The 11,089-nt window shown below is 33.8% G+C and overlaps 1 pseudogene; it reads left to right on the forward strand.

Annotated features, from left to right (window-relative positions):
* The first annotated feature begins 348 nt into the window (after positions 1-348).
* On the forward strand, positions 349-467 carry LOC111741115 (annotated as a pseudogene).
* Positions 468-11,089: the final 10,622 nt, after the last annotated feature.

Genomic DNA, 11,089 nt, shown 5'->3' on the forward strand with positions numbered 1-11,089 from the left:
TTGTGCTTTTTCTTGGCAAACATGGTATACAAAAAATATTCCAACTGTCTGCTAAAATGAAAACATGAAACAAAAAATCAAAACAGCAAATCTGTACACTTATCTCAATTAAAAAATTCAATTTCTTTTCCACATACGAACTAAAGATCTTCAGTTATAAGAACCTCTAGGTAGAAAGAAATGTCCTATGGCTACAAAAGGCATCGTTAGAAATGCTAAAACTTCTTTATACTTGTCAGGTTTTATCACAAAAAAAAAATTGATAGTATTTTAATTAAAGTAAGCATTAATATATACCATGCATTACAAGTAGAAATTCTTTAGAGTGTTCATAATATAGAATTCATAGTCTATGACCATGCTACTCTGAACAAGCTTGATCCTGTCGGATCTCAGAAGCTAAGCAAGGTCAGGCCTGGTTAGTACTTGGATGGGAGACCACCTAGGAAGACCAGGTGCTGTAAGCATAAAAAATAAAAAAAATAAGGGATTGGAAGCTGACAAGGTCCTTGCAATCTGTGAGGTCAACCAAGGGTTACCTCGCCTAAATAGATAGATAGATAGATAGATAGATAGATAGATAGATAGATAGATAGATAGATAAGAATTCATAGATATTAAAACATTTAAAAATAAATAATTTAGTCAACCCACGTTTATTGAGCATCCCTTTATTTTATTCTAATGCATTTATTTTGGTATTTTCTTTCAATTTTTTTTTTTCTCTCTCTCTCTCTTTTATGTAGAATAAATAAACCAAGGAACTTCTGCACTACGTGTTCTCTGAAGGCAGAGTTTTCAGGTTCTTCAACAGATAATTTTCGTAAATGTGAAGCGCATTTTCACATGCGCTTAAGCATTTTTGGTTTGGACAAGCGGTATGTTTTTTAGCATCTTCTGAGTTGAGTCCGATTCATTGGTTCATGTCTAAAGTATTACTTTCCCTTGGGGCAAGACTGACCAGCATGTGGAGTAGGAGAACAGTAGGAAGATGTTTTAGCAGAAGCGGAAGAGCTTCGATTCAGGACGTTGTGTTCTGAGAGGGGGCTAGTTTTCCTTTAAAATTTAAGACTAGTTCCAATTGAAAGGTTTTTTTCAATATTTTGTATATAAAATGTGTTATTTGAACACTATTCTTCTATTGGATAGGCATTTCATTAAGTTATTTCAGTGGTTTGTTGTGCTGAGGTTGATTTATTGGAAACTATTTCTTTTAATAGAAATACATATCAAATTTATCATGATTTTAAGACAAATAAGATTCAATAAACAGATATTCGAGAAATGTATATCAAAATCTCTATGGAACAGATAAATCTGTTATGTAAAATAAAACACAGCTATCTCTTTATTGAAGAATTCCCTTCATTGCCAGCATACTGACTAATCTGTTTCTATTTCCTTTTGGATCCTTATAGCTCTTTATGCTTGTCCCAGAATTGTTAAGTGCATGTCGGCAGCCATCCATCAGCTCATTCTGGCCTCCTGAAATGGCTCTAGAAGGCTACATCTAGACTCTATGAAGAAATTAATTTTACCTTTTGAAAGAAGGGCGATGCTATAACCATAGAACACCACTTTGGATATCTTTAGAGGATATGAATCATTTTCAGTCAAAACAAATGTGACTATTTTCAATGTACTCACCCTGCCCAGGCCATTACTAAAGAGGTTTTCTTTTGCCTTCTGCCATAAAGGACATTTACAAATGATATCAGAGGGTGAGCACCATCACTTTTTAAGAAACATTATAGTGTCAGTTATTATTATTATTTTGTTGTTGTTGTTGGAAGGATTAAAAAAGGACAGCCCTTGGGAAATTCGCAACTTAAGTGGTTTGCCTTTCTCCAGGTACCAGTGAAGTCCTTCTCTGCCGGTTCCTAGATGCTGAAACTTTCCGTAGAAATCCAGTCTCTTCTGCTAACTGTCATCATTGAGAATATTTGATGCATTAGGTTAGCTAATAATATCTAAAGGTAATGCCCTCCCAGAAAGTTTGTATATTAGGAAATATGACACCGATGACATTAACATTAACGCTGATAACACTAAGATAGCACAAATGGCCTTGTAATGGGTTGACAAGAGAGACCTTCCCTTCTGAAAAATTCCCAGTAATTACATATTCAGAGGTGCACTTCCTGACTGGCCAAATTTAGTGCTGGGGAAACATCAACAAACATTTGTCATAAGCTCAAGAACGGTATCATTGTATCACGTCTCCTTATATGAAATCCTTTGTTTTAAATAAATCTTTTGGGTAAAAAAAACCTAGAAGAATTGCCCATTTCTGATGACACACACACACAAACACACACACTGCATCAGAAATAGATAATATATGCATGTATGAATAGATATATATTGTGTGCATAGATATACATGCATTTTATATATCCATGTACATACATATAAAATTCAGAAATTTATGTACATAATACATATACACATATATATCCAAACATATATAATACATACATTTATAAAATTCAGAACTATGTAAATGTATATATAGTTCTGAGTTTTTGGCCTTGATTCTTTTAACTGTACAAGTGTGATGTGTGAAGAGCTGACCATCTACTGATCCATCTATTGGTTGAAATCATATTTTTTTTTCCAGTTTCCAACTATTCTATATGACCTTAGTGACAACTCATTTTTAAAAATGATGAGCATTATGCTGTGTTTCCTATTAGAAGTATAGATGCAAGAAACATATTACAAAGGATGAAAAATGTAACTACACGTTGCAATCTATTTCGTATGTAGGTCATTCTCTTTGATCCTCACTTGAAAGCATTACCATTTCCAGAAGATGTTACAAAAAAATAAAAAGCAATTACCACCTCATCTCAGTTAGAGAAGCTTATAGTATTAAGAGTTCATCACATTTTTCACTCTTCTTCTTTTCCTGCCTGAAAAACAATGTTACATGGTTTCAGGCCAAGAAGTTGTGATTTTACTTTTCCATTAGGATTTTTTTTCTTTAGACTTAAAAGAAAATTCAACTTGCGAGTAGTGCTTTTTAAAAAGAGTCCTAAAAAATAAAGAAAAGGATGCTCATCCTTCTCCTGAACAGGAAACCGTAGTTAGGTGATGCTGTCTGTTAACACCATCACTGAATATTAAAATGACAGTACTGTTTTAGTGAAATACTTTCTATTATCCACAATAGGTTTTTAATAAAAAAAAATTATGAAATTTGAAATTCAGCAATTTTAGACTGTATTAATACCACAGACTTTACTTTTTATAACCTTAAGTCTAAAATTCAAAAAAATTTTTACTATATTTTACTAATTTATTCTCTAGGTAAGGTAAGGCGTTTTTAATTAATGTTTTATTAATAAAGAAGCAGGGGCAGCAGTGATGAGTCACCTAGTTGTAGTTTGTGGAAGAATTGAAATGAAAAATTTGTTTCTTGAAACATAAGCCCTTAAATAGACTACTTAATGCCAAGAATATTTAATCACTTGCTTAGAATATTCAACAGTGGGAGCATAATTTTGTTACACTCCTGATTATGATGAATTTGTATTTAATAAGGCATTTTACTATTTTAGGGCCTTGTTGTTTCATGAGACTTAATTTAGGAATCTGATAAATATCTTAAACTCCCATTGTCTTAGTTATTTTAAAGTGAATCACAAATGGGCGGGGAGGGAGAGGTTTGAGAGATTAAACCTCTTGCCTCCAAACACTTTCTATTTCTAATATCCAACTATATGATTATCTTTACAAATACATTATGCATATCAAATGAATCATAAGCAATTCATATTTTAAGCCGAGTTGTATTAACTATTTCAAACACTTTATTTTCATTATGTTATGTAAACCTCAAAACTATTTAAGTGTAAGTACTACCGACCCCATTTACAAATGACAAAATCGATGTTCACAAAATATAATATTTCCCCAAAATTTACATGAGTGGTTACTGGCGAATCCTGAATTTGAAGAGATCTGTTTGACATGAAAGCTTGAAGTGTTCATAGAAGGGTTATATTTTCTCCCCAGTGGCCTCATATAGGTAAAGAATTTATAATACCAGATGACAACAGCTGTCACAACAAACCAGTGGCCCACCCTCCTTGTCAGAGGCAGGGACAGACCCATGGCCATTCGGAGTGTGTCTTCTTACCAGAATGTGAGACAGAAAAGGAAACCAAGAATCTCTGTAAAACTTTCTTGGAAGCCAAAGAGAGATGCTCTTCAGTGATCACCCACTCTATTTGGACCCATCAACATTTTCTAAATCAGTAAAGTATGTATCTGAATATCTTATGGAAGGAGCCACTTATCAAAATCATATAACCAGTGATTTGCGCATTATATGGGCCTTGATGGAAAAATTAATAAAGTCTCCAAGAGAATCACCATATACCCCTAAATGAACCCAAGGCCACCATTATCCGAATTATTGGTGAGAAGAAGAAATGATGTTGAGAAACGTTTGCCTACTCAGAGCTCCATAATTCAATATTGGAAATGTGATACAAGTCTATTACACGTGGAGATAAGAAGTTTGGTGATAATATGCTAAAAATGTGGGAAAAATCCCATTTTTATACTCATGGGGAGATTAATTAACATTGATTTATCTTTTATAACAGCTCAAGTTAGAATGAGTTATGGTTGGTAGGAAAAATTGTCTTTAGTTCAGAGCAGGATCCATTGAAATGAAACTTCATATGTGAATAAAACTCAAGAAAAAGTAATTTTTGTCACTTGTTGATCAAGTCAAAGAATCTATGAAATCTGAAGTAAAGAAATAGGAATTTTAGAATGCCTTCTGATTTCATTCAAATTTGAGTCTGGCAAAATATTTTTATCAAAATAGAGATGAATAATCATACTAGTCAGGACCACAGTGACTGCCCAAAGTTAAGGGTACTCAGAAAACAGAAAACATTTTCCTTTCTAAATGTCCTTTTCTTCATGATTGCATCAGAAACTTCACATTTCATCGATCAACTGGGATCCTTGTTTCTACTGTATATAAATGAGTTTCATCTCTTCTGATTTCATTTTCTAAAGAGTAAAAATTCCTAGCCTCTAACCAGAAACCATGAAACCAAATGGCTGAGAATTTTTTTAAATTATAATAAGCCTCATAATAGTTGAAGGGCAGGTTTATGTGCACTTGCTATAATATCATTACAAAAACATAACATTTAGCATACCCTAAAGTAAAAAAGGGCAGACATATTGAACGTTTATAGATTGCTGAAAATTCATATTCTTTTAACCTACACATTCCTATGACATCCTAATTTCTTTTTTTTATCTTATTAACGCAAACCTTGGGGGAAAGCATCTATGGATTTATGAGTTGTGATCTAATCTAGAACGTTAATGCTGCTTCGCATGCACCTAGCCTTTACTCTCTCACGCTCCGATATGAAGAGTGGACAGACCGTAGAAAATTCTTCCTTTGGATTCAACATCACCATCGCTTTATGCTTTTCCATTTCAGTTTTTTTAATTTTCATCCTCTTTCATTTCTACACACAGAGTCTTCAAAGTGTATGTTTCCTAAGAGTTTGAAATGAGAACTCTTTCCTTTCCTTCCAGGACAGTGGCTTCCCTCACCTCACGATCCACATTGGCACACGGGCAAAACTGCATTTCATTTTCATTTTTAAATATCAGTCTCTGCAAAATGTCCAACGGAAATCTAAAACTAAATATATTCAAAACGGTACACCTGTTCCTACATATGTATTTCGTAGCTCAGTTGCTACTCACTTGACCAAGTTAAAAATTTCAGAATTATCTTTGACTCCAACATCCCAATAATCCAATCAGAGACTGTTGATTCTGGATCCAAAACGCCTTTAGAGTATGTCTATGTGCATTACTATTCTCATATGTAATCTAGTGTCCTGCTCAAAAAAATGGTAGGAAAATGGTCTTCCTACCATTTTTCATCTGTTATTTTATTTTTGGATATGATGCTGAAGCTATATTTTTGAAATTCAAATCTAAGCATGTGACTCATTAAAATTTTAGAAAGAAACAATTACATTATTATACATAAATTCGGCGATTTTCCAAAGGAATCATTTGGGTTATATGGTCTTTCACTGAGCATGGAGTTACACATTTTTAACTCCAAGTTGGGTTGCAGATTGTACTAGAATCAAAGAAAAGTGACTTTAATGCAAATAGATCATACGTATTAGAGGTGGGCATCAGAACAATAACATCGATCAAATTTATAATGCTAATGAGTGAGCCTAAGATAACCTCACAGGGCTGAAGTTAAGGTTTTGTGATTCCAGTGAGGCATTTCGGGGTAAGGGTTCATGCTTGTATTAGTTTCCTGATTCTGCTGTAACAAATTATCACAAATTTATTGGTATGAAACGACACACTTGCATTATCTTACAGTTCTACAGGTCCAAATTCTGATATCAGATACACCAGACAAAAGCCAAATTAGCTGCTTCCTTCTGGAGGCTTCGAAAGGGAAATTCATTACCTCGCCTTTGCTTGTGCTCCTTCTCCATATTCAAAACACATCTCTAATCTCTGCTTCTATCATCAAATCACCTTTTCCTCTTTTGCAGTCAAACATCTCTCTGCCTTCCTGTCATCAGGACACTCATGGACACTCGTGATCACATTTAGGCTTACCAGGATAATCTAGGGTAATTTCCTCTATCTTGAAATGTTTAGCTCGATCACATCTGCAGAGTCCCTGTTGCTGGGTGAGGTGTCATTCGTAGGTTCCAGAGATTAGGACCTGTGTCTTGGGCAGTGATTATTCCATCTACAGCAATGTTCCAGCTCCCAACATAACTTTCCACGTACACACGTTAATCAACTATAAAAAACATATATGTCCTTCAGTCTTACATGGCTCTGCCAAATTCCTACTCTCAACCTGGTTTTGAGGTTCAGTAGGAATTCAGCAAGTCATTACCTCATCCTTGAGGTTTTCCATGGTCTTTGCTGCATGAGAGACTCAGGCACACCTTTCAACATCATCCTGTTGAACTTCAAACGTATTCCTGTCATACGATTTGCTGGTTTGCATCTCCTGCTGCATTCTAGAATTCTCCTATCTTTTCATCTTTGCAGCCCTAGTGTCTAGCACAATGAATAACCCAAGGTATAATGATACATTCAAATAAGTAAAGTTTTGTCCTATGCAATTAAAAATATTGACTGATTTCTAGAATTTTTGAGATAATCACTTTGACCATAATGTTTACTCTAATTGATCATATGCAATCTATTGATCAATTTGCAATATTTATTGAGTCATTATTATACATAGGTACTGTGAAATTTTTTTACTTCAAATGTCTTTAAATTTATTTGAAGACAAGTCTAATAAATGGCAAAGAAGTAAAATCTGACTTTTTTAGACAAATTAATATAAAATATTTCCTAGTTGTAAAATATGTCTTTTCTCTATGTTATGCATGCATTCTACTTTATTCAAAAGGGAAGAATGAGATGATTAGTGGCAGAAAAGTATTCCAAATAATCAGATTAAAATTATATTTTAAATATCCTCGTGGGATCAAAGCAAATCTTTCTTCATGGAAAAACTATACGTATGCTAAATACTTTTATTTAAAACATTCATATTCCCAGGAATTAATGTTCCAGTGCTAAAATAAGCCTACAGTCAAGTGTCTGCATTAAAAATATGCAGATTACATTTTGGAAAATATGTTTTGTAAAAAAAAAAAAGTAAATTTTTTGTTATCATAAAGCATAGTTATAAGACTTTAATCTGGATGCTGCCAATATCTAGTTATGTGATTTTGGGCAAATAACCTTCCAAAGTGTCTATTTTCTCATCTCTAAAATGGGTCTCTAGTAGTATCTACCATATAAGTTTCTTGTGAGAAATAAATGGGATAGTGCCTGTAAAGCATTTAAATCAATGTCTAGCTTCAGTATATTGTAGCTGTAAAATTTTTCTAAATTATGCCACAGGGCTGCGGCTGAATCACAGCTTTTCCAATTACCCGATATTTAATTCTACTGTAGACCAGCACTAGGACAGACTTGACATCAGTGGGATTGGATTGTCAGCCTAACACATTGAAAGCATGAGTCGCAAGAGGAAGAGCTGAGGGTTTTTACTATACATCTCCCTGGAAATGGAACTAAAGATGAAGTACGGTGGAGTGAGAGTTGTCATAGACAGACCCAGGTTTACTTACAGCAAAGTCAGTTAGTTGCCTCTTAAAGTTGCTTCCTCACATCAAAGAAACAAACTTAGTTTAGGTCTTAGCAACTTTTCTGAAGGAACCAGTCATCTTCATGGTGTCACTCATTCGCTCCCAATTTAATGAATGGCCCTAAATGCTCGCAGTTTAAAGATATCTATGTCTTTTTCAATTATATGATCAGCAGCTTTTCCTTGGTCAAAACCTTGCATTGTAAGAAAGTTTATCTTCCACTGTATCATCTCACTTTCTGAATCTCCCATTAAATCTGATCTTTTCAAGACTTCGCATATTCCCCTTTCCAGCAAATCTGTCACTGTAGTGGCGAGGTTCAGATTCTCACTCTGACACCTATTAGTTGTGTCCAAGTTACTTAATCTCTTTATGTCTCGGTTTCATGGATTGAAAAGTTAATGCCGTTAAAATGTTCATACTATCCAAAGTGAACTACCGACTTGACGTGATTCCTATCAAAATTCCAGTAGCACTTTTTGCAGAAACAGAAAAAAAATTCTGAAATTTGAATGAAACCACAAGAGACCCCAAAGAGTCAAAGCAATCTTGAGAAAATGCGGTATTGGCAGAAGGGGGGACACTTGTGTGCTGTTGGGGGGGAATGTCATCTGGCGCAGCCACTGTGGAAAACAGTAGGGAGGTTCCTCAAGAAATTAACCATAGAACTACCATGTAACCCAGCAATCCTACCTCCGGGTATATATTCAAAGAAAATGAAGTTATTATATTTAAGAGATTTCTGTATTGTTCCTTCATGGTAGTATTATTCACAGTAGCTAAGGGGTAGAAATAGGCTAAGTGTCTGTCAACAGACAAAGGGATAAAGGAAATAACACCCCCCCTCACACACACACAGAGGAATATTTTTCATCTTTAAAAATGAAAGATATCTTGTCATTTGTGACAACATAGATGAACCTGGAGGACATTATGCTAGGTAGCTGTCTTAAATCAGATGCAGAAAGACAAATTATGCATGGTATTACATATATGTGGAATCTAAAAATAAATGTCAGACTCATAGGAGCACAGAGGAAAAAGTGGCTGCCAGTAGCTGGCAGCAGGTGGGGGAAATAGGGAGAAGTTGTTGAAAGGTTTCAAAATTTCAGACATAAGATGAATAAGGTCTGAGGGGCTGATGTATAACACAGTGACTATAGTTAATAACACTGTATTATATAATTAAAATTTGTTAAGAGAGTAGAACTTAAATATTCTGGCCAAAAGAAAAAAAAATGCTAAAAATGTGAGTTATGGTAGTATTAATGCAAGAGGCAGGGGGAGAATCCTTTCATAATATATATTATATCAGAATATTATACACTTTAAATAATATAATTTGTATTTGTCAATTATATCACAATATAGCTGTAAAAAAACAAATTCTTACTGAAAAAAAACAACTGATAACAAAAGTGTATATCATTTTCCTAAGAAATGTCTTACAATTCTCTGCCACAAAGAAAAAGGAATATCAAAAGCAGTCAAAAAGTTTTACTTTGTGATAGCTCTAATTACAAGCTAATATCTTCCTCAGGATCATTTTGACTAGTGTTAAAAGTATTTGTATCTACTAAGGCATTTATAGGGCCATTTTCTCTTGGAGCCAGTGTAGTTTTATTTACTGTATTTTTCACTATCACTTAAAAGTCCTGAAAGCTGCGTTAATGGACTGAAAGTGTTAATATATCTCTTTAAGCACTACATGTATTACTAACGAGAGATATTGATGAAAGAATGATTCTAACTTATTATACAAAATTCTTCCTCATCTGTGGTTTGTAGTATTACAGATTATCCATTCACAGTATCATTTGTCAACACACTATTCTAATAAAGAGATCTAGTAATATATCATAGTTTCAAATTATGTCAGCATTTTAAAACAAAACAAAAACCTTTGGTTGTTTTTCACCAATATTTATCATCTCTTCCTATTCATGAATGTTGTCTTGACAAATAATGATTGGCTATAAAAGAAACCATATAATCACATTTTGTATGCATATAATAATTGATAAGAATAATGCAATGTCTTAGATGAAGTATATAAAAAAACTGAGTTTGTTCATTCACTAGTCATGCTAAACAGTGCTAAGTAAGAGATCTATTTCTAACACATCTGTGTAACTAATCAACAGCCTTCAGGCTAGAGCACCTAGTTACACAAAGTCTTTCCTGCTGAGAAGTGGCAACGTATCTAGTGCTAATCATTGAAAATATTTTCTTGCTTCTTCTGTGTAGGAATAATCTAGATCTCAAAAACTATTAGTCACTTCATTTAGAAAGCAGATGAAATGAAAAGTAGATGCTACTTTTTGTTGTTGTTGCAGTGGCTTTATAAATACATTAGGAAATAGTAATCCAAAACAATAATGACAAGAAAAACATGCATTTCTAATTTTAAAATATAACATATCAATACCTAAAATGGAACTGACACATTACATACTGAAAAAAATTAATGAAAGAAAATATTTTTCACATACTAATTGCTTCAAGCTTTCAGCTCAGTTGGAAAGAATGGGGTATTAATGAGCTTTTGAGTCTCACAAAGGTAAATTAAATTTACACCGACAAATCTCTGATCCTTTGCTACAGATTTCACCCTGTAATCTCCGTTGGTGACCTAGGAAATGCATTCATTTGATCACCAGGGGTCTCAGTGTGGGAGGGAGGATGCCTATTGCAAATTCATTACTAATAATGCAAAAATAATTTGAAGGTTTGCACCCCATAGTGAGTAAATCATATCATTTTTATATACAGAAGAACAGGTTAAAAAATAGATGTTTGGCAAAACATAGCAATCAAGGTAACTGAAACTTTGGTTTGTGGTAAACACAATATAAATCAGTTATTCTCAGATTACTAGACTA

This window comes from Pteropus vampyrus, unplaced genomic scaffold (assembly GCF_000151845.1).
Source record: "Pteropus vampyrus isolate Shadow unplaced genomic scaffold, Pvam_2.0 Scaffold73, whole genome shotgun sequence".
Lineage (NCBI taxonomy): Eukaryota > Metazoa > Chordata > Mammalia > Chiroptera > Pteropodidae > Pteropus > Pteropus vampyrus.